The 25835-nt window shown below is 44.6% G+C and overlaps 1 protein-coding gene across 1 annotated transcript in view; it reads left to right on the top strand.

The window, feature by feature from the left end:
- Positions 1-3605: 3605 nt before the first annotated feature.
- Positions 3606-25835, top strand: part of LOC106658530 (myb-like protein AA) — a 41644-nt gene continuing 19414 nt past the window's right edge. Inside the window, exon 1 of the mRNA XM_023461406.1 lies at positions 3606-3996. The gene's annotated coding sequence lies outside the window, so the exon portion shown is untranslated. The remainder of the gene's footprint in view (positions 3997-25835) is intronic.

The following is a 25835-nucleotide window of genomic DNA, read 5'->3' as shown; positions in this document are numbered from 1 at the left end:
CATCTGTGCGGCTATTTTATGGGTGTAGGTGAGATGAGCTGACACGCCAGCCGGAATCAAATTTTCGGCTAGTCTCGTGGCTCGTCCAACACCTTGGTTCTTGTTGCAGCTTCTGTTACGGCTTTTTTGAGGATATTTGATTTGATTATCGATAAACAAAAGTCGAATGAAAGACATGACTAAACACCTCATCTGTGCAGCTATTTTATGGGTGTAGGTGAGACGAGCTGACACGCCAGCCGGAATCAAATTTTCGGCTAGTCTCGTGGCTCGTCCAACTAACTTGGTTCTTGTTGCAGCTTCTGTTACGTCTTTTTTGAGGATATTTGATTTGATTATCGGTAAACAAAAGTCGAATAAAAGACAGAGATTCGAGACGAGTAAGACGATAGTTATACGAGCTTTTCATCGGCGATCGTATAGCTGTGAAAATACACCAAAAGGCCATTATGCGCTTGGTGTGTATTATATGGCGAGGCACTTGGCCGAGTTGGCCAGTGTGTGTTCGCTTCGCGGCATCATGGTAAATACAAGCAACAATATGAGCCGCGCATGGACGTATAGCGGCCGGCCTAGATATACAAACACACACAGCAACTCACACGGATGATTTTGAGAGAAACGAGTATGTGTGTGTATAGGTCGGTATCAGGATCGTGTGTGGACTGCAGCAGTGGGTGCACCAACGCCGACGCCGCCGACGCCGCGGCGTACGCGAAGCGTGAGAAGAACCACGCGCGATCTTTAAAGCGCACCTCGTGTGCTTCCCCCGCCGCCGCTCGCTCGCTGCATTACAGTCAGAGCAGAGACTGCATCAGCTCGCGCAGACAATGAGAGAAAGTCATGCGCATTTACAAACGGAACAAGTGACTAATCAGATGAACGAAGCCTCCCTCTTATAATGTGTGTCTGTGTATACTTCTTTGGGGCCTCGTGTACCGATATTATACCGTATACTGTACACAGCATCGCCCGTGTGCTGTGTGCCTTACGGTTTTTATCGTGCGTCTGTTTTATTCGTATACATAAATGTGTGACGCGGTCAAGCGTACGAGGGTGTATTATGCATTTAATTTATAACGCGAGGAATTCGGGTTAGGAAGGCGATATTAATGAAAATCAAATTATATTCGATCGCGTCACGTACAAATCTTATTACGAGAATTCGATTGTATTCGGAGTTTTAAGAAGTATACTTAATCGACGTCGTAATAGTAAAACCAAACGATCGAATAACAGATGAAAATTTTCATCGATATGGCCACATGTGTTAATTCGGTATTTTCTGAACGGGTAATGCAGACTCGATCCATCAAATATTTCCAGGTCAATTGGACGTAAGAGAGTTTCCGGTCAACGTCGTGAGATATAGATCTTTATGAATGGTTCTGTATCTCTTCCAAGCCTGCGTGCGTTGCTTAGGTGCATGATGACGATAGCTCGCGAGATATACATGCGATCCACGCACACATGTCGCGCGAGCAAGTGTGCGTGTTTACTCGTACAGATGTTCTACGTATGCGTGTATGTGTGTGTGTGTGCAGGGTTCGTCTACCTGCAAGCATGTGCGTTGTCCTCCATCTCTCTCTCGCTCTCGCTCTCCTCTCTTACTCACCTGGTCAAGAGGAGGAATGAAAATATACGCACACACCGAGAGTGTATGGTAAAGTCGCTATAGAGGAGGTAGTAAAGGAGGTGGCTCAGGGGCCCGCGAGAGAGAGAGAGAGGGAAGAGAGACACCGAGAAGTATACTCGCGCTCGCGAGCGAGGAGGGATACGTTGTATTATATATATACCTTGCGCGAAACTGTAGACCGAAAAGGAGCGAGGTGAATATATACAGGCACGCACACATACATCCGCGCGAGGATCGCTCGCGAGAAAGAGAGAGAGAATTTACCACCACCTCGAAAGAGGTACGCATGTATATACGTACTTGTGCATTCGTGTAGGTGAGTGCAGCGACTCGTATATACACACACACAGATACACGCGCGCAGGTACTGCTGCAGCCAGGCCTCTATAGCTCCGGAGGATTCTGCTGGCGCTGCGCTGCCATAGTGCGCGCTCGCGGGCCCAACCAGGCGCAGTACAGCCTTGCAGCGCCAGCCGAAGACTTAGTCCGAGGACTTTGTTCTCCGTGCGGGCCTTACTCTCCCTCTCTGTCTCTCTCTGTATCTATCTATCCCTCTTTCTCTCTCTCTCTCACTCTCTTTCTTGTATACGCGAGATATATCGCAGCTGCACTGCACGCACTGCGTATACGGAGCTGCATTCTGCTCTCTCTCGACAGATCGACCGATAGCAACGACGAGAGAGAAGCAAAAAAAAAATCACAACAAAGTGCGCGGATATCTGTCGCGTCCGCGTGTGTGCGTGCGGTCGACATTGGCTGCGCGACGAGTGCTACCAGTACTACTACTACTACTACCTGCTGCCAATGTGCAAGCAGTCGTGCAAAAGTTGAAGTTGTGAAGTCGAAGTAATACGAGTGCCGAGATTTGCGCGCAGCTGCAAAATCGTTTACCGATCGGAGCAGCAGCAGCAGCAGCAGCAGCAGCAGTACACATACACACAGAGAGGCGCTTCGGCGCGTCCGTCCGTGCAGTGCTCGGCAATAACGGTTCTTCTCCACGCGCGCACGGCTCCTCTGTCATCCGTGTGTGTGTGTGTGCCTGTGTCTGTGTGTGTGTTCAACGCCAACGTAATTCTTATAGTGTGTGTGTGTGTGTGTTTGTGTATCCCGGTGTCGTGTGTGTGTGTGCGTGTGAATCGTGTGCCCAACTTGTGGACTCGGACTCGGTCAAAAAACCGAGCGGTGCCTCGACTCCGCGTTCCTCTGTGCATGTGCCTGTGTGTGTGTGTTAGCGGCCTGCTCAGCTGCACACATACACGCATACATACTCGACTCTTGGCTACACACACGTATATCGACGCTGCACAGTGCAATAAGGACAGTGGCAGGACTTACTTTATTCTCGATGCGAACGTGGCGACGCACGAGACAGCCGCCGCCACCGCGAGAGGAGCGAACGACAACAACAATAACATAGCAGACCATTAAAAAATCGCTACCATCTGGACGCGCGGCGCCCGATCGGCCTGTCGATCGATCTGCCTGCAAGGGCTCCCACACGGATGACTCCGCGCGACAGGTAGGAATTGTGCGCGAAGCGACCCAAGTCAAGCTACGAGGAGTCTGCACAGGATCGGCAACTCATTGGGCAGTAGCAGCAGCTGCGAGGCCGACGTCCATCGACGGGTGCGCTACGATCGAACGAAACGATCTCGAGCCGCGCCGATCGCTGCTGCTGGACCATCCTGCACATGCGCTTACCGTGCCTGTGTGTGTGTGTGTGTGTGCTCCGCAGCTTCATCTCATTATCCATTCGAGCCATCGGTCATTTGATTTGGAGCAGTTACAGTGCGCGCATAAATTCTCATTACACATCTGTGTGCGCAAGTAGTAGCACCATCAGGATCGTCTTGAGATAGCCTACGCCGCAGCGCCACCTGACGTCCGCAGCTCGCTGCTGCACGACTTCTTCGTCTTACGCATGTGTAATACGGGTATAGCCAGCAGCAAGACAACGAACAGCCGAATCGGTGTACACGGACAGTAGTGGACCACGAGTGGGCCCCTCGATCAATTAGTCGGCTATCGTGACTCGAGCCAGCTACACACATACACGCACGCACGCGACGCGGTACTTTTTTTTTACGGGGTATTAATTTTTTTTTCCTGTGCTACGATCGAGTGGGTGAGGTGCATATAATTGGGTGTATAAAATAAAGTGTGTCCGTGCACGGTAATTCTTAATACATTGTGCCTACGTCGTTCAAGAGTGCTGTTATGGTGTGATCGGTGTAAATATACTTCGAATCGAGCAGACCGGCGAAAGAAACCGCGACAAGTGCTCCTTTTAGCGATATATTTAGCCTTTGATCGAGCCTCACCGCAGCGGAGGGCAACGCTTCGTCTTCAACGTTATTAAGGTAATATTTTTACAAACAATTTTACAAGCTAGCTTAACGAATTATCGTAGTTTTAAACTAAACTCCAGCTGTTTGTTTTGATTACTGCTATGATTAGTTTTCGATTCGTAACAACAAATACGAAGATTCGTGGATAAACTAAAATTTTGAGTTTACTCATCAATTTACAAATCTTCTTCATTATTACATTTTCCAAAAGTTTATTTATTCAAATTTATTTCTTGTTAAAGAACACGCCTGCGTCGGTGTCTGAAAATTTGATAATCATACATGAATTTACGGGGGGGTAGAGTCTTGACTAAATTTCAAAAAAAAAATTTTATTGATTTTATTGATCTATAAATCATTTACATAATTAATAGTTATTTGAAGAATATTCAGATGAATTTTCAGCCCAAAATACTGAAAAATAAGTTGGCTACGGCAAATTTTCACATGCAACGTAAAAAAAATCCGGTGGACACCATCACTTAAAATATATTCGACCGATCCACTTCATATTTTATACCCTATTTAAGTAGATGATATATATATATGTACTCATATATGAGGTAATAACGTCGAGATAATTTAACTTTTTTCATTTTTAAATGCTTTTTACGAACAATTACGATGAATTTTTGCCTTCATTTTGTCAAAAAAGTCATTTTTTTCATTTCAAAATGAGGCCAAAAACTCAAAAATCATTTTAAACGAAATATCTCGACGTTATTACCTCATAATTTATGTAGATTAATAGTGAGAAAAATTTGGAAAGAATCAGTCGAGTAGATTTTCAGTTGCAGGGTTCACCGCAATCAATCATTTTTTCCAGCTGTGTGAGAAGATTTGGTGTAGTTAGCTCATTTCCGCTATTTTGAGCTGAAAATTTAACCAAAAGTTCTTCAAATGATTATTTATAATGTATATAATTTATAGATAAATTCATTTTACTATGTGCTCAAAAAAAAATTTTAAAATGCAGTTCGAAAACCATCGAACAAGACCCTACCCCCCCTTGGTATTCTTAATTTTTTTTTTTAATTCACGACGGGAAAACTTAACCTGCATGTATTTCGAATTATTGGTTTTGATTAATCATGTGTTTGATGAAAGAAAAGACCAGAAATAACGGAAATCTGAAAAGCCATCTGGAGTTCTTTTGTATGATCAAAATTAGGTAATAAGACCTCTTCAGTAACAGATACCCCGATGTCTTTTCCGAAGAATCAAGCTGGTGTCGAATGAATCTCAAAACGCCTATTGTTTCCTATTAACCCGATCATCCAAAATTCCGTGATCATAAATCATAGAACTGTATCTAATTAATTCGACATCTGGATTCGAAACGCCTTAAGATTGAGACGCGCGACTCGAGGCTTCGTAATACGAGTGCCACTAAAAAGAAAAGAAAGAAAAAAAGAAAAAAATATTAACAAGCACCTACGTATAATAATTGTACATTTGTGTATTTATTTTTATGTGTACGTAGTTTACAAACATGCACACGCACGTATATACAGCGGAGCGCCTAGCCGCGCGCACGCCAGTGAAAGTTTTCTACTGCTGCTATATAGTATATACAAGCACGAGCGGGAACATCTTTGGCGCGCATAGAAAAAGCGAACCTTAGTATTGCCTTCGACTTGGATGTACGTTCATATGAGAGAGTGCATGTGTTTGCGAGTGTGTGTGTGTATGCGCGCCGAGCGCAGTATATAGACAATAACATGTTCTCCGCGTGCTGTTGCAATTTCTTTTTTTTTTTTTATCCTTGCCTCTTGGGCTCGCTTCGATATATATATTACATACAGCTCGCGAGCCTCGCGCTCGATTAAGCATTTTGAAGAAAAAATAATTAAAACCATTATGATTATAATTATTTTTTTTTACGAATTGTAGTAATTAATTTTTCATTCAAATGGCATCTGGCGACGAGTAATCGATCAATCAATTGATCCAATTCTTTACGGATGTGACGTAGGTGATAGATGCATTAACACCTCATTGAACTGACACAGCAGCGTGACCCATATAACAATGAATTGAATAGAAAATTTGAGTTCGATCCGAGTGTAATGTAATACGATCCACCTAGTACGCCTTACACTAATTATTCAGAACTCGGGTACAATAAAGACTCAAAAATCCAGCGTACTGTTTTCGTAAGTCCAATCAAAACGATGAATTACATTTTGACCCCCCGTCATTTCAACTCAATCGACTACTGCTAACGACCATATTGTAAGGGTCTGCGAACATGCATTCGAGACGAGACGAGACGAGAAATTTTAGTTCTCGTCTCGACTGCCGAGAATCTCGACGTATCGAGAAATGATACGAGAAGTCGAGAAATGACACGAGAAGTCGAGAAATGATACGAGAAGTCGAGAAATATTACGAGAAGTCGGGAAATTTGATTTTTTCTAGTTTCTATAACTTTATTTGATAAAATATATTAAAATAATTAATTATAATTAATAATACATCAAATTAATGGTAAAACAAATGAATAATTAATTATATGAATAATTAAATAAGTTTAAAATTTTCTTTACAATAAGCTTGTTGCTCAATATGTTTCGATATAGCTGAGAAAATAAAGCATTAAAAACGGCCAAATCTCCGATCTTTTGAACAGTAAGTCCAATTAAGATGCGGTCTTCGGCATTCGATTCGGGAGAGCGTCTAGGAATTTTGTGAACAAAACTTATGAGGGACAAATGAAAATTTGCACCCTGTGGGTGAAATAAACGCATTTCAGGGATGCATCTTGAACTCACGAATTGGTCAATATGTGTATTTCGCTAAATATCGGTAAAAATGAGTCTAATTTCTGCACTCGGGGGTTTTTAGGGTCGCTGAAAACGAATATCACAACGAAAATGTACTACCATGTACCTGGGGCCCAGTGCGGGCCCTATATGGGGCAAATTTCCTGAAGTGTCCTAGCGCTCTGACGCGCGGCATTTTTTGGCCAAATCACTCAATTTCTAACTCGCTGTAAAAGTATCAAAACGTACCTAAAAAAATAACTATTTAATTGATTCTATGGTAAATTTCCTCAGCTTTTCGATGGTGACATTAGATTTTCAAAAATTTTCCATTTTCACCCGGAAAATCGTCATCAAACATTTAGAGCTCAATATCTCGAAAAACGCCACTTTTTTGCTTTTTTTATTCCAATCGAAAGATGAGGTCTTTTTACATCGGGTATGGTAGTTTTTAGAGTGTATTTTTGATGAAAACTAAGGAAAATACGGAAGGTTTTAGTTAGCGCTCGGCCGCTCGCCGCGATTTCCAGCCTTGCGCGGCTCACTGTAACTTGTAACTCGCTCGTATAACAATGGAAAAATAAATAAACATGTTAATTTGATAGAAAATTTTCTCAGCTTTCTCATGGTGTAGTCGGATTTTCCGATAATTTTCATTTTCGCCGGAAAAGGAAGAAAATAGACCTTCAAGTACACTTTTTCTGGTGATAATGAAAATTATCGGAAAATCCGACTACACCATAAGAAAGCTGAAAAAATTTCCTATCAAAATCACATGTTTATTTATTTTTCCAATGTCATACGAGCGAGTTACAAGTTACAACGAGCCGCGCACGGCTGGAAACCGCGGCGAGCGGCCGAGCGCTAACTAAAACCTTCCGTATTTTCCTTAGTTTTCATCAAAAATACACTCTGAAAACTACCATACCCGATGTAAAAAGACCTCATCTTTCGATTGGAACAAAAGAAAGCAAAAAAGTGGTATTTTTCGAGATATTGAGCTCTGAATGTTTGATGACGATTTTCCGGGTGAAAATGGAAAATTTTTGAAAATCTAATGTCACCATCGAAAAGCTGAGAAAATTTACTATTGAATCTATTAGTTAGTAATTTTTTGAGGTACGTTTTGATACTTTTACAGCGAGTTAGAAATTTAGTGATTTGGCCAAAAAATGCCGCGCGTCAGAGCGCTAGGACACTTCAGGAAATTTGCTCCATATAGGGCCCGCCCTGGGCCCCAGGTACATGGTGGTACATTTTCGTTGTGATATTCGTTTCCAGCGACCCCAAAAACCCCGAAGTAACAAGTTTCAACGAAATATGTTTAATATTCCCGTAAAACTCCAGTAGACGAGGTATGCAAGGGTCAGCCTGGGCCCCAGATGCATGGTTAGTACATTTTCACATGTTATATATAGGAACCACGCTGATCCAAAGCGTAGTACCCGCGTAGTAGAATCTCGCATTTTTTCACGTTCATCACTCTAATTAATTTAGTAAATATAAAATTTTCTCTTCGGAAAACACGTGTTTCGATAGAAAATATTCTCAGTTTTTGATCTAGACTATTTAAAAAAACCTTAAAAAAGCCGTTTTTAAGATACTTAATTTTGAAAGTTTGGTTTTGAAATTTTCCTGACAAAAATGAATTTTCCGGAAAATCTGAGCATACTGACAGAAAGATGAGAAAATTTTCTATCGATAATATATTACAAATTTTTTTTAAGTGCGTTTCAGAAATTTTGCTGCGAGTTAAAGATTAAGCAATTTCGCTTACGAATGCCGTTCGATAGCGGTGCTGTGACACTTAGGATAAAATGAATATAATGTATTCCGAACATTATGAAAGTGAATAATATTCGGAAAAATGCTTAATTTGAATGTAGAGTTATTATTATACATTGTCAATTGGGTTCTCGCATCATTTCTCGACTTCTCGAGATTCTCGAGTAGCGAGACGAGAAATTCCTAATTCTCGTCTCGACGAGATTTCTCGCGAGAATCTCGATTCTCGCAGACCCTTACCATATTGTACTCGTATAAGTGTCAAATTTAAGCCGAAGAAGAAAAAAAAGCCAAGACGCGTAAATTTGTTCAATCGTTCTCGTGCCATTTAATACATCGACGTCGCATTTATCTATTATTATTCCGGTTTAGCTGTGGCAGCTCGGCTCACAGTAGCTCCTGACTTTTGTCGAACGATCGACTCGACGCGCGGACGACGGCGGAAAACGGCTATAAAGCCATATAATATAAACTTAATACACGTCGGGGCCGTAGCAGCAGCAGCAGCAGCAGTGGTAGTAGTAGTATAAGAGTTGCGAAATCACCGCTCCGCAATACAAGTTGGAGTCCAGCCGCGCGCGTAGATGGCGAACACACCTCGCGCCTCGCCGCTATATATGCCATATAATGGGCCTGTACACGTGGTATTATATACATACAATATGTATAAATCGAGCTCTCTCGGCTATATAGACACAAACATATCCTACATTTATATACATCGTAAGGAGGAACTTTTTTCTCCAACTTATAGGATTGTGGGAGTCGTGCGACTCCCAAAAAAAAAACACACACACACACACATACATACGTCGTCTTTGCGTGGGCCGTGACGAGACAGAGAGCTCGTAATATCGCAGAAAGCTCCTCGCGCGCATATATCCTACGAGCAAGGAATCTCTCCATCTCTCTATCTCTCTCTGTGTCAGAGCGCGGCAAACTGGTTTCTCGCAAAAATTTTGTCCTGCGCGATCGATCCTGCCGCGCGTGTATATACAGCAGTGTGCTCGCGGGGCCGGGCAATTATAAGTCGCAGAGCGGCAGCAAGTGTATAATAAGGTGCGTCCACGATCGACTCGAATCTCGAGCTCGGCCGATAATACCCGTACCATATAACGTCTCGCGCGCGCGTGGCAAAAGCGTAATTTTCCGGTGCCCATATAGTTGTAAAAAAATATTAAAAAAGCAGTAAGTCACGCACTCGTGGCTCCACACATACGTACAACAGTCCTATATAATACACGAGATAGATGTGTATAAATCGAGCGGCGTTGCGAAACATTTAGCCAGGCATTAGGTGCCCTGAAATGACTTTCTCACACGCAGCAGCGGCACCGGGCCCGGCTCGAGTCCTTATTACCGGTACTTACACACACACACGTAAGAGCGAGACGCGCCGTACTACACACAATTAAGCACGCAGCAATGCGCGAGCCAATAACGCCGGTGATCCAGCGATCAGCTAGAGCCTAATCAATTCGCCGTGTGTGTGTATGCGCCATAAGCGCGACTGCACGTGTCTATGTATATACGATCCATCACACACACACACACACACGTTGGAAAATTGCAATGCTCATTGGCGATCCTGCGCAGTGTGGCATATAGCTAGACAGACCTCGACCGCCGAGCACACGATATCGCTCGTCCGCGCAAGAGTGCAGCGACTCCTTTTCTCATGATTCAATCGTTCTATACGGTCGAGTCCGTTAGCGCGGCTTAAATAGCTAAATGCTGCCACTTTTATTGTACATTATATACACATTATTGCAATGGGCTGTATAGCTATAATTTTATATATAGACAATATTATATATTATAAATCGAGTAATATCGAGTTGAACGATCGTGCGCACGTATATATATGAGCAGTCCGCGCAGACTCCGCGAGCGACTGACCCACTTGAATAATCCTGCGCTCAACGATCCGTACGTGTGTGCATGTGTTGTATGTAAAAATATCATAATCATGAGCAGTTTTCTCGGTACTCGTACGTACACACGTGCTATAGGTTGAAATTAAGAGATTTCCAAGCTCGACTGCAGTCGAGCCAGGCAAGGCAGGCAGGCGCGAGACTAGTTTTTGATATGCATCTAGCGCGTCTATGCATGCGCAGCTGTTTGTTGTGCTGCAGCAGTGTGTTGTTTATAAAGTCACAACAGTGCGATGTCCCCGTAGTGGTAGGCAGCAGTACATAGTGTCGGCTTCTGCTCGCGCGGTCCTTTTTTTTTCTCTCTCTCTTCTTAATTTATAAGCGCGCGTGGGAAACTCTCAGCGGCGCGTAGACGTACCTACCTATGATGCAGTTGCAGTCCGCGCTATGCACACACGTGTGCTATATGTATATATCGTCCCACACGATCGCGGCGCCTTTTTTTTTTCTTTTTCCAGCATCTATATTATTACTACAACACACACACACGTATCTTTTCGCGCGCCAACAAAGTTTTCCTCCTTGTGTATATGTACTGCGCACACACACGTGTATGTAGCTGCAGGTATATAGGTTTTCTCTTGCCTTATACAATGCACTCATTAGTTTGATATTCTGTCTCTCTCTCTCTCGGCTTTGTCCTGCGCTTCTTATATTTTCGGCAGAATTTACCGCAAGCCCATCCACACGTACGCAATACCCGATGCACACTCGGTATACATATATTATTTATTTATAATATCGCGCGCAGCACTGCAATACAGAAATAATGCTCGGCGCGTTTCCGGTATAAATATATTTATAATGTGCGTTGCTGCACCGAGCGAGAGAGAGAGAGAATCATCACCGCAAGGTACATAATATATATATGTGTATAATAATATAAAAGAGGAGCAGCAGCCAAACCACTCCGAGTCGAGTCGCTTATTTTCTTTTCTCATCTGTCTCTCTCACTCTCTTGGATCGACTGCTGCCGCGTCTGAGAGTAATCAGCAAGAGAGCTCAGGCTCTCTCTCTCTCTCTCTCTCTCTCGCTCGACTCGAGGTTATTTGCGCAAAATTGACACGCCAACGTCTTGTATATGGTAGCAGCGGCTATCGGTGGCACGCGGGGGACATTCTGTGCGCTTTTGCCGTTGTTGAGCTATACTGCTCCTCGGTGAATCCGCCATCAGGGACACGAATTCTCGCGCGGCTTATCCGCGCGCGTCAAAATTCGCTGCGGAGCCTCGAGATTCGATCCGCGTCTATTTTGGTCATAGCGAAGCGAGCCGCAGGTATAAAACAAAGTAAAAAAAAAAAGCGAAGCTTTACGCACGTATATAGCTACACTGTCAATCGGTCTCGGCAGCAGCTCTTGACGTCCGCTCGCGAGCCTTGTGTGTTGTTGTAGTAGTAGTAGTACACCGTACAAGACAAACAGGTTTGCTCGTTATGTAAAAATTTAGTGGGCCCCCGCTTGTGTATACATACACACACAAATACACTGTGTATAAGAGCGAAGTCGCTGCTGCTTCGCACTCCTACTGGCTGCTACGCGGTAAAGGTCGACTTCGGAGTCGATCGTCGCGGCAGCTATATAATATATAGAATCTCGTATACCAAAGCTGCTGTAGTGAGTCAGTTTTCGGTACGACAAGCTCGAGACTCAAGTGCTCGTGTACATGTCGCACAAGTTGTATATATTTGTATATGTAGGTAAGGTACGCGCTGAGTCAAGGTGTATTCCTGGCGATGAAATTCAGCGCTATATTTGCATGTTCGGTAGGTTGTGACGTATAGTATAGACCGACACGTACGCGTGACAGAGAATCAAGCAGGCGCGCACTACTGCAAAAGTCAAGCGCTGAGCTGAGCTCATTAACAAAATAGCTTATACTACTGCTGCAATGTACTACTCTAGAAGAGACGACAGTAGTACAGTAGTTTAGTTGCCCTGGGCTGCTGCCTCGCTCGAGCGCCGTAAATTTGAAAAATAGCTCTCGCAATGCGCGCACAATGGCCAGCAGTAGCAGTAGCGGCCACATAAATATTCAATCGTTGAAAGCAGCCTCATTGTTCCTCGGGGCGAGCGCGAGAACTCGAGAGACGCTAAAAAAGTATAAAGCTTGAGATCGGCGACACAAATCCGTAGCCGCGCACTTACAGTATGTATCGTTTATATATCTAGCAGGTAGAAGAGATATCGCGGATCGATGCGGTACACACAACCGATTTCCAATCGATCTTTTCGAGCACATTTGTGCCTGTATCATTGCGCAAAGATCGGGATGCCGATCCATTATACGACGTGCCATCTGCGCGCGGCTACCATATATAATATACAATGTATGAGCGATCGCGTAGCTCACCGATCTCGATATTCGCTCTGACATAATTGAGAATGCGACACAGCAGCGATTGGACCTCCGTATACGAACCACTGGTGCGCGTAATATCGCGCGACGTATAACATACACACATGCGCCGCGCTTGAACGAGCCACGCCGACTCGCGAACTTTGGCCCCGCCTTCCGATTGTAGCATACATATCAACATGTATGTGTACACCCATTTAGTCGAGATGCTACTCTAATATCTATATATGTGTGCCAGTACAATACATGTATATGCCGGCTCGAAATATAAAGCGATAGGCCGTGGTGTTATATTCTTGCGCAGTACTCCTATGTATATAAGTGTGTATTATGCGATCACGTATTATCTACACATAGCACCAATGGCGTCGTTGGCGGCGCGGCGATCTTACACGAGTAAAAAAAGGCAGTGCGGCAGCAAAAAAAAAAAGGCTAGAAATAGGCCTCTATGCCGTTGCGTTGCATTGTATGCTAAAATATATATATGGATACATATATTTTGCGCCTGTATGGGCCTGGTGTGTGTGTGTGTGTGTGTGCTGCAGCAACGGATGAACTAAATAGCAGCTTTCCGTCGAGCCCGCTCCACATGCCGCTTATACGATATACGTCTATGAGCTATGCTGCTTATAATATACGCCTGTCTGTGTGTCTATGTGTACACAAATGTAGGCATGTCGTTGCTCTGTGTCGATGATAGAGACAAACAAACTTGCAGCAGCAGCACGTCGAGCTATACACAGAGAGATATTATGTATTTCAAAACAAGCTCCTCCGCGAATTCAATACAACATCGCTACCGAAAATATCCTTGCTCTCTCTCGAGCTGTGTTCTTTTTCGGTTGCGCTATATTTTCACTTGCTATTATACATGTATATGCTTCAATCACGACGTATCACTTGGTCTCTCTCTCTCTGTGTTTGGAGCGCGATACACGATTTAGTGCACATGCGGCGAATTGGCGGCGGCCTCCCCGCGCATTTCGGAGCGGCGGCATTATTATATTGGCCTATTGCAGCGCGCAACATGCATCGATTTATATAACAAATGTTTATGTTAATTGAGCCGGGGGAAAACTGCATCGGCGGCAGCAGCAGCAGGCTCTGTCCTGGTATAATATAACCGCGCGCATGCGGCGCATATATACACAAAACAATATGACAAGCCTCGTATTATGGCCCGGGCTTATGAGACACACACACAGATCCTTATTGATAGGCTGTATGTAATGTCGTACGCACGAATTTTATTCCCCTATACATCGGGGCCTTTATACTACCTATGTATATATATACGTGTGCGCGCATTATTGCTGCAGTTAACTCTCGTGCTCCGGATTCCCAAATACGATGTTAATTTCGTCACGAATCGCGCATTCGTCATATACATATATACTTTTAAGTACGATACACAGAAACTAAAACGCATTGCGGCGCATGTTAATAGGCCGCACACTTTACAAGTACAACTACCCGTGTGCGTGTGTGTGATTGTGATTGTAAACGCGTAAATAAGCAACGAAAAAAAAAGACTTTGGCACTCGGATCGTTACGCGTATTCAGAATTGTTTATAACTCGAGCGCAGAAAGTTGCACAATATAATCTCTTTCAAAGGTTGGTCGCGAGAGCCTTTTTATGCTCGATACTCGCCTAATTATGTTCTTTTCCGCTCGGCGCGCATAAACGCGCATTATGCGCGCGTAATATAAGCGGGCAAATATCATTGTATTATAAATCTCGCGAATCGAGCCTCGGAATTCGATCGTATAGCTTATGCGGCTTGTCGCGCTGCACTCAATGCACGAATCGCGATACGTATACCGCATTGGCGATCTCGCAGCTGGACAGCGTTTAGATTTGTATAGGAATTGAATCGATCGCTCGGGCCGATCTCGACACATCGATAATCTGATAATAATGTTTTTGATGCGTGTCATAATCGATGGAGTATAAAGAAAAAAAAAGGCCAACGCAGTCGAATGGGGTCTCGTGCGCTATACGGGCCGCGTTGTTGTTCGTATGCAAAAACGCCTCGAAGCATGTTGCGCGCTGTCCGCTTATGAATATGTAAGGCGCGCGCAGGTTGATATATATTTCTTTCTTTCTTCTTTTTTTTTTCCTTTAACCCAGCACACATACACACACGGGTCAGTAATATCGAGAGCAGGTGCTCTCGTACACATAGTATAATATCCTATACATGTATGAGTTCGCTGTGGGAAACGAGCGCCGCAAATCGCTGGCAAATCTGCATATTATATACGCGTAGCGCGTCACGCGCGCTATATGCGCCTTCGACATTTTTGCTTATTATAACTAGCTCGTATTCGGTTAATTTTTCGCGCGTTCTAAGGATTTCCCACGCGTGGCTCCAAATTAAACTTACAAAAATAAAAATATCAAGCGCATATCATTATTACGTATTACAGGCCACGTGCTGAGCTTGCACTACGATGTCGCGCGCTCGTATTCTTTACGCGCGCGACAATGGGACGAAAATTTTTGCGCACGAGTGTATTCTACCTGCTCTCATAAATATTAATTCGATGTTTGTTTGTGTCCGTCTTTTAGCTCGCGGGTAACTGTTTGCTTTAACAATGAGGCCCGCGACGACGACGCTTTTAATACGGTATGATTCAATGCTAATCCCAAAACAACAATATATAAATGTATAGTTATAAGCGCTCGCCGCGGACCCGCGGATCGCGAGGTATGTAATCGATTTACAATTGCGCGCGCCTCGCTCCTATAATCTCCGCAGCGCGCCGCGGCTTCTCGAGCCCAGAAATTTATAGAGTAAAACAAATACACGCGAAAATTTTGCATCCTAATTTTGCTCGCGGCGATCGGTTCGCGGCGAGCGCCCGTCGAGTTATATTGTATATCGTATATAGTCGAGCTGTACTGCCTCGAACGAGGATGCACACACACACACACACACATGCACCAGTGCTCGAGCTATGTATAATGAAAAATGAACACTGGAAAACGAATCAGATCAGAACAGCTGCGATTTCCCGGCAAGTCCAACGACTGTGACTTTCATTAAAAGCTATGTACTTAATGTTGTTGCTGCTTCTTATAATACAATATAAAAATCCTCTTCGCGAAGTAAACTTTAAGCTCTGGACTAGCTGCACGTATACATCGGACTGTGGCTTTAGTTTTCTCGAACTTCTAGAGTATAGAGGCGAGTTTTGTGCACTGGATTTCTAACAATTCACGTGTACCTGCAGCATACGCGGCGCGCGCGCGAGCCCATTCATAAATATTTAGATTTAGCCACGAGAGAGAAGCAAAAAAAATATCAACGAAAAGTACGTAGTGTAGGTGCAGGAGACAGCCAGGCCGAATGTCGCGCTGCCCACACGTACACACCGTAGCGCTTGTAATGATACGTATACTTACATAAAGGAATATACTTAAAGACCCGAAGAGAGTCCTATAATTATAAAGTAAAATCAGGATCATTAGAATTTTCAATATATAAGTACACCAGTTTTTCCTGCGTGTCTGTATATATATTTCTAAAGGTATCTATAAGTGTATGTGTTTTGCGAGCGTCAACCGCTTCGTCGTACACGTATCTGTGTGTGTGTGTATGTGAAGTTTAAATGTATCGGAGGGAAAATTTTTGTGAAAACACACCATCCAGTTCGCACGCGGTACGGCAGCCGCTACGACGACGACGACGACGACTACAACTACGGCAGGCAGGCAGGCAGCGAAGAAAACGGGAAATTTCTTTGGAGCTCGACGTAGTGTTCATATACGTACGTACGTACATACATGCATGCATACTGCACATGCATTTATACTGCGCGCGCGCGCGCCGAGCGGAGCGTTTTGACTTGCTCTAGTGGAGAAAGTTTTCTCTCTTTCTTGTCTATATATCTACGTGTGTATACGTGTGTGTGTGTGTGCAGGTACGCGCGCTATGCGGCCGCGCTGCTGCTGCTGCTTTTCTGATTGAAGAAGAAAAACTCGCTTGTAGTAGCGCGTATGTATACTCATGGAACGTGTTTTTCCGCGTCGTCGCACGCGCGTCTATCGTACATAGCTGTATAGATATATATACGCGCACAAACATACGCACGCACTCGGCTCAGTACGCGATAGATGCATTATCGTTTGTATATAGCTGCGGCAAAATCAGCGACGACGACGGCTTTTTTGCCATCCGTAATAATAATTATCCGATTGCAGGATGCATAATACTAATTCGTGTGTACTACTGCCGCACATTTTTTGCGCCGATCCGGACGATAATATAAACGATTTCTCGAGCAATTCGTACCGATGCGCGCGATATTTCCAATATATGTCGATGATATGTCGTTGTGACTCTAGTGTACAAGATCGGCGGTCGATCGACAACCGATCTTTTCAGCGCGCGCATGGAAAAATAATGCGCGCGAAATCGGTGTACGTATAAACGCGCTCGAGTACTCACGCATTAATATAAAAAGCTCCTTTGAGCGAGCTCGAAAGCGAGAGTGGTGGTTTAGGTCTTATATGCTACGCACGCGCCTGCAATAGCGAAGCGCCTCTAACAGCTCGAGGGCACGCGCGATATAATTTAAGTATCGAGCAAATACCGCACCGAAAGAAGACATTTGCGTACTGCAGCGGTGCACACGTGAGGAGTGCACACGATCGTCGCTGCCAGAAAGCTGCGACTGCATATACCGCGGATACGCGCTGAATAGACCGAGAAAGGGGCGTGCGTGTGTTTGTATTGTACAAATACAACCTGCAGTCGCCCACATGTGTCCATATGTGCGTGTGTGTGATATGTAAGCGCGAGCTGCTGCTGCTCTTTTTTTTTTTAAGTGCGCGCCACGGCATTCGCAAGGCCGTTCGTTCCCGCCACGCACTCGTTATCCTTCGCAGTCCACCTTTTATTTCTTTTCTTTCTTTTCGTATGCGTGTATAATATAAGCTTGCATCCTCTGCTACCTTTACCTTTTTTTGTTAGTTTGTTAATGCACGTTTACCCCGACTCTTCCTTTTTTTCATTTCATTTCCATGTTATGAATACAAGCGAGCCGTGCAGCGTAACAAGGGTATTACACACACAGACACATGCCCGAGCAGTCGGCCAATGACGGATACATATATTCACGGCTCTACCGACGACTTCGTGCGTCTCGTAATAATGAAAATTTCTAAATCAAAATAGAAGCTCGGCTATGCTATATACGAACGCTTCTATGTCTGCGTGTGTGTGTGTGCGTTTGCTCGGCCAGTAATATACACACTCCGCGGCTCGTATTAATGACTATTGCGTCAAAGGAAAGTGAAAACAATTATAATAGCGGCCTCTGCGCTCGTTTCTGCGTGTGTGTGTGTATGTGCGTATGTGTGTGTTGAGCGCGTGTGTGCGAGTATATCGTTAGACATGGCCCGCTAATCCGAACGATTAATCGCGCAACTCGACCGTTATATGGAATACGTTCCGAGATTCGCCCATCTTTTTGCATTCGTAGTTCTTTTTTTACCATCGTTTTATCGTGATACATGTCAAATAAAGCGAGATGTAACGCGAGAGCTCGGCTAATTTCATATCTACGCGCGTTATTTATTTTATTTTTTCTCTTGTTTTATGACCGCTGCCGAGGAAAAATTAAACAAAGTTTCGTGCGTACTATTATGAGCGAGGTATACTAAATCTAAAAATTATGGCTTTAAATTTACAGCGTTTTTAAACGGCCCCCGATTGGTCAAATCAAACCAAATTACGATTTAAAACGATATTGAAAGAAGCGACACCTGTAGCCAAAATGGCAAGTAAATTAACGCATACAATAAAAAAAGTGTATTAAAAAAGTCGTTGAATTCTCACAAAGTCCCGAAGGCGCACTTCTCACGGAAAATACGAAACTGCTCGAAATCCATATAGGCGCATTATAAAAGCCTGTCTGTGTGTTTGTGTGCTCGCTCGGCAAGTCCGGATTAGAACACGGAACTCTTACGTCATGGCTGACACCATTCGCGCATATCCCTGCTATGCTGCCCGCCGCCGTCGCCGCGGCCGAGTGCGAGCTTTGGCTCATAATATACACTCATAATATGCGCTCACGATGTATATCCATGCACGGACACGATGCAGGCGTATGTGTATGTGTGTGTATTTGCGTGCGTCCTGCTTTTATATTGCCTACGCGCAGACACACTGTCCGAAATGTTTCGTACACACATATATACATATAACAATATTAAAGCCGCGTGCACTGCGCGCGGAGCGATCGTTAATTTCTTTTTAACTCTCATTGTAGGTACGCGGGGCCCGCGCCGTAAAAGACACGTTATGGTATTAAGGAACTTTTTGCCGTGAAAATGTGAAATAATGAGCTTGTATTATATGCGTATATATATACGTAGCCCGATTTTTTACTTTATCGTATAAACCCGCGTGTATGTGTGTGCATGGGTATTATATGGCTTGGCCGCGCGGCCTGTGTGTAAGTGTGTGTATTGCTGTAAACGCGGCGCCGCGGCCAATTTTTTTAGCGTGTTTCATCCAGAGCGCGTGCGCCACGGGGAAATCGTGACTTGTGCAAACGCTTTTTCATGCGCTATTTTAGACAGAGAGAGACAGACAGACAGAGAGATCTATCCTGTTGTAGTTGTTGTTACCCACACACATACACGCGCTTAATTTTAACCGAGTCTTTTTTATTGTTGTCGTATACTTGGCTCGACTCAAAGTTTTGCGTTACATATTAATATGCACACACAAATATGTTCTTTGGCATATACCGATCGATTAAGCGAGAGATACTTTTTTTTGCTCGAGTCCCGCGATATGTACCCATCGAAAGAGATTGATTAAGTTGCGCCAGTTGACTTATCATCGGCGGCGGCGGCGGTGCGCATTTAATTACCCCCAGGCTATGTGTTCCAATATAATATGTACGCGCAGCAGCCGCCGCCCGGCGAGAGAGCCGCGATCGCGGACTCTTATCTTATCCGGCCTCGGCGAGTAGTGGCTCCGACAAAAAGGGGAAGCGATTTTTCTTTTACACTTTTGTTATTACGTATTTATTTGTGGGTCGAAGAAAAATTAATCCCGCGTGAAACTGTGTGCGCCTGGCTCAGGTGAAAAATTGCGCGAATCGAGTCCGCAATAAGCCCGCAGAGATCGAGATAAGTTCGCGGAGTCCCGGCCATATACGTATACTGCACACCTTGTATCAACAAAAATAAACTTTGAGAAACTTTTCCACTGTATGCTCAGCGGCATAATCGTTAAGATATAACGTACTCGATGCGCCGTGGCCCGAAAAACATATAATAAACGTACACGCGACGCGCGCGATATGTACCGGCGTGGCAGCGCACCTCGAGGTCCTGTTACTAAAAAAAAAAAAAAAAAAAGNAAAAAAAAAAAAAAAAAAGGACGAAAATGTATACGACTCCAATAACATCTTTTCCGGCGAAAATTTTTAATTCGTAACGTAACTTTGGGCGTTAACAATTCATCAAGCCGTAAATGTTTTTAAGAGCGTATATATTCGGTGCTGGGCCTGGCGGTATATATTATATACACGAAAATCCGGCACGGCACATGCGGCCACACGGGCCCGCAGACTCGCTGCTCGATGGAATTCGCTTCGCGCATATACGAGCTTCTCGTCCTCATTTGAATGCATAAAGAAAAAAAACAAGAAAAGGAAACAGAAAAAAAAATTCACGTGCGACTCGACGCTGCAAGCGTGACGCGTCTTACGGATGGTTCTTGTACCTGCGACGCGTCGAGATGTTAATTTTCGTCGGCCGTGAACCATCTAGGTGTACGCGAACACCAATTGTCGAGCGATTCTTCTTCCCCCTTTTTTTTTTTTTTGTTCGAAAGACACAGTCGAAGCCGGCGTATCTGTACCGGTAAACATTCATTTTTGCAGCGATAAGCGACTGAAAAATTGCCTATTCGTTTCGATAGCAGGAGAGATGGCACACACTGAGAATAAATTCAGTCAACCTGCGAAGCGGCTCATTTTTTACTCGCATATACGCAATTGGCACGGTACGGATCCGTCCGCCGTACAAGCTCGCTGCTTTTAATTAACACTCCCGCGCGTCCCGAGCATCGCAGGCACACACATACGGACACCGTAAAAGGCGCATTTATAACGAGAGCGGGAATTTATCGCGCAGTTTTGAATGTAGCTCACTCACAACTATACCATACGGCGAGAAGAGTAGCACGTTTTATACCGCGGTATAAAGATCGTGATACTTATATGCATATGTAGTTAGATTCTGCGACTCTGTGCGCTGCAGCAAGAGCTTTATGGGCCGAGCGAGACGTATACACACGCGTTTGTTATTTCAAATTTATTCGCGAGGCCGCTAATGGACGCTCGATGTATTTTGCGCGCGCGAGCGACGCAACAACGACGATCTAGCGAAATATTGCGCTAGTGCAGCTGCTGCAGCGCATGGAGATGGCTACTTTTCAAACTTTAGCCGTGCGTGTTTATACTGTGTATAGCTGGAGCGCAAAACTCATTATGGAAACATCATTTTGACAAAATTTATGGATAGAATGGCAATTAGACCAACTCGCCGGGGAGCGATATACATATAAATCCACGCGATCCGAGTCGTTAGAGGCTTGATCGGCACTGCTACTTTTAATCCACTACTCTCAATGTGTATATGACACGTAATTATATGCATTCATGGACCAACGTACACATATGTGTGTGTGTGTGCGCGCACGTGTGTTTGTATACAGAGAGCAAATAGCTGTGCGCCGAGCTCCGATCGGGGCTTTGTTACGCAAGCGGCTCATATGCGCGCGCTCCGGATTGTGCAATAGAGATCAATGTCTGCCTGCCTGCGCGTTTATAATTGTCGACGGCAAAGAGCCGAAAATTTATCAGCCCTGCGGCAAGGAGCAATTATAAATTGGCTTGTCTATCTGTGTGTGTGTGTGTGTGTGCGAGTACACGACAATGCAGTATACGAGATCGGTAAAGTACGAAATCGGCGCACTTCCGCCGTTGATTGAATTTTTATATAAGAAAGTTTTTTGGTCGCAGCCGACCTCGAGAAAGGCCGAGCTCGCTCTCGCGTATATACCGAACTAGACTTCCAAAACCGCAATGTCGCCTCGCTTTAACACGACCTGTAAATGCCCGCACAGTCAAGAGAGAAAACGAAAGAAGACGAAGAAAGAAGAAGGAAAAAAAAAGAAGGCGGAGAGATGTATCGAAAAACGGGTTCGTTATTTTTCTTCTTCCCTTGCCTCTTCTTCTTCTTCTTCGTCGTTCTCTCCTTGAACAGTAATAGCGCGGAGAATGCAAAAAAGAAGAAAACGAAGAGGACGAAGAGGCGAGCAGCAGGATGAGGTGGAGGAGGAGGAGGAGAAGAAGGACGACGACGACGAAGAAGCTCGAGATACCAAGCGAGCTCCGACTAACGGTATTTTCAATTACGTAAAAGGATACCTGGCTGGGATGTTTTTTTCTTCTCCTTATCCTCCTCTTTTTTCGGCCTCTGCACGCGCGCGCGCCTGTGTATGTGGACCGAACATCCCCCTCGCGCTCGAAATTCTGGCTATTTTATGCACTCTGCCGGTTGGGCCGCCTCGAGATGGTGTCGTGAGAAGGGCTCGACGCGCTGTTTTTCGAGTTCTCTCTCTCTTTTATACCGCAGCACACGCGTCGAGCTGTTTACCGATTCGGCAATGCGAAATTTCGGCCGAACGATTTGGCGCGTACGCGATATATATGCACTTCTCGTTCGAATGCGCAGTTTTACGCACTCACGAATATAAACACTTGGATAAATCGTCTATATGTACCTGCGAGTATAAAAGAGGCGCGAGTCGTAAAAGCCCGAGCGATCACGATTTTCCGCGCGGAGATCGGTTGCGCGTTTGTCGGCGCGGACATTATGTGTTATTATATATATTTATTTAAGCCCGATAATTCAAGCGCGCACTAAAAATCATTCAATCGCGTTATAGCCACAAAACGCGTACATACGTCTGCACGTTTTCGCGCGCTCGTATATGCACCTTCGCGTCCATAAGTTGCGAGATCAAAATGCCTCGACTCGACAACTATACGAGCATAGCGTGGAAGCGCAGATGTCCCGCATATTGTTCGTGCCCGTCCGCTTATACTACGTATAATAAAATATATATAATGTAAAATAGAAGTCATGCCTGGCGCATAGACCATATTATACATGCGCGCAAGTGTACTACGCGTCGAGGTGCTGCCGTATTTTGTGTCGGCACATCTCGCGCGCGCTACAGGGCACCTATATAATTATTCGATCGTCGCGGATTGCAAAAACGCATCTCAGAACTTAGAGAGCTCGTTCACTTGACGCGGCCTTTTTGCGAAACAGACACACATTGGCTCTGTGTGTGTGTGTGTGTGTGTGTGTGTGTAGCGGTAATTGCCCCGCGTGTAGTTGCTCTCCTGTACAGCATCGTCGTGTGTATTAGGCGCTATATGCAGCTATATAGATGCAGCAAATATTCACGAGCGCTTAAATTATATTGAAATTTCGTGTCGCGACCATATAATACGCCGCACGCAAAGCAGCAGCAGCAGCAGCAGCAGCAGCACAATTGCTCGTACGTTACGCGATAGGACTGATGACTGCTGCTGCTGTTGCACGCAGGTGTATCGATACATGTGCACTGAATTGTACGGTGGCGCATCTCTCGAGTACCTCAGAGTATAACTTTGATACTATATCTGCATGACGTCGTCGGCCGCCTACGCAAGCCGACGGGGGCTGCAATAGATTACTTTACTTTATCCCTATTCTATAAATTAGGCGCGAGCCTCGTCCGCCGCGACTTTCTCTGTGTACTCTCAGCGAGCTGGCGATACCATGTACACCGCGGCAACGATGTGAAAATGCGCTTCGAGGGCTAAAAATCCTTCCAACTTATAAGTCGGCGCGAGGATTATTATACTCGTGGCGCGGGCATAATCTAGGCATATTATATATTATCCTTGTACCTACAGAGATCGGTAATAATAATGGCGTTTGTGTAGATTTTCGCGCCGAGCGCGCGCGCACGCAAAGTCGACCCCGCGCGCGTATTTATACATTACAACTCTGAGGTATTATACGGTGTACGCGATGACGATCCGCGCGCGCGCGGGCCCAGCGAGCACTTAAATATTATTATTTAGAAAGTCGAGGGCTTAAATAGACAAACGTTTTTCAACCCGCGATTATAATGTATAAAATATGCTGGCCTTAATCGTAAAGTTTAATAATTTACAAATTTTGCCGGCTTTACAAACTGCTTAATGCTCAGCACGCGCGGCAGTTATTCGCGGCGATTATCCTCGCGCTATATATATATATGTAGCTTTTGAAGCAGCGGCGCAGCGAGTCGCAAACTTTGTTCGATAATATAATGTATATTCTATATTTATAAGTCCAGACTCGAGTCTCTATTAATTTCGCGATAAATGTCAACAATAATGATCGTGAGAGAGAGAGAGAGAGAGAGAGAGAGAGAGCGACGCGATATAGCTGGCTGACCGCAATATATATCCTCGATCGCTGCCGATTGCCCGATTCGATTCGACTTCCGTAAACGCGATGTGCGTGATCGCTGCGAAAAACTTGAAACGCGAAAAGCTTTTTATAATTGCCAATTTTTTTATTATGTGCGATTCTGCGCTCGGAGCTGCAAAGGCTTCTTTTTTGTCTTCGTTGCTGTTTTTATATAACCGAACCGGCCGCTATATGTATTGTGCCGATCTTGATTATTGAATTCGATCGAGGGAACGAAAAAACTATATACAAGTTATACGTATATATACATTTCGTTCCCGAGCCGGGTTGCGCAGGAGAAAAAATTGCACTTTTAAAGAGAGAGAGAAAAAAAGGCGGCCGAATCGTGTAAATGAAATTTCACCTACATATATAGCAGCTTCTATAGGGTAATCGAGCTCGAGGAACATTGGCAGCGAATTATACCGTTCCGCAATATTATAAGATCGTTTGGCGCGTTGAATCGAGACACGAAGTCGAGAGCGCGAGATGCGTGTGTGTATATATTTTGCCATATCTGTATGTATGCAATGCTACCACCGTACTTTTGTATTTTTGAGCGCGTATCTCACTCTCTCGCTCGCAAAACGTACGAAATTACAGAAAAGATGGATGAAAAAGTGTAACAAAAAGTCGTGACGCTTAAATCACTCGCTTAGAATACCGCGCGCGCGCGCGGCACATGTAATAATATGACTCATGTTATTGGGGGGTTTCGTTGCAGCACACACACAGACTCGCGAGTATATACGTGCCGCGCGCGGAGCTTTTGCTTGAAAAATCGATGGTTTTTACCTATACTTGGGAGAGAGAGAGAGAGAGAGAGAGAGAGAGAGAGAGAGAGAGAAAACCTCGTACTCAATTTAGATGTAATGACAGACGAGCCATTGCATCTTAAAACTCAATCAATTTATAAGCGCTGCGCTGCAGTAGTACACGCGTGTATATGGCTGAAAACTCGGCGGCGGCACTTGGACGTGTCTTTATACTACTATATATTATGCTCGAGCTGCAGCGAGTGAATTGCACAATGCGACTAGAGGAGCCAACGCGTCTGATAGGGTACCTATATACCGCGCTTCTATCAAGTGAAGAAACGTCTTATTTTTAACCTTGCCATTTAGCGTTACAGTGCGCCGTGGCGCGAATCATCGCGCGGACGCTTAATGTAGCGCCTATATAATATTTTGCATCTCTGTCTCTCTTCAAGACTATGACTGACTGGCCCGATCAAGCCGTAATAAACATTGGCTTTCGTAAACTTTTAGCCGCGCTCATGGAAAAACGTTTCTGCATCGATGATGTATTTCCCTGCTGCTGCGACGCACGCTGTAGATCGAGCTCCGCGTATAGCTAAAACGTTACAAGCGAGAGAAAAAAAAATAAAAAAAATATCGACGATCGTTTCTTTGCTGCTCGCGGTGCTGCCGGTGTAAATCATGCGGCTTATATATATTTATATGTGT

This window comes from Trichogramma pretiosum, unplaced genomic scaffold (assembly GCF_000599845.2).
Source record: "Trichogramma pretiosum strain Unisexual culture from Peru unplaced genomic scaffold, Tpre_2.0 scaffold2, whole genome shotgun sequence".
Classification (NCBI taxonomy): Eukaryota; Metazoa; Arthropoda; class Insecta; order Hymenoptera; family Trichogrammatidae; genus Trichogramma; species Trichogramma pretiosum.
Note: the sequence above shows the minus strand (reverse complement) of the source record. Positions and strands in the feature narration are given on the sequence as shown.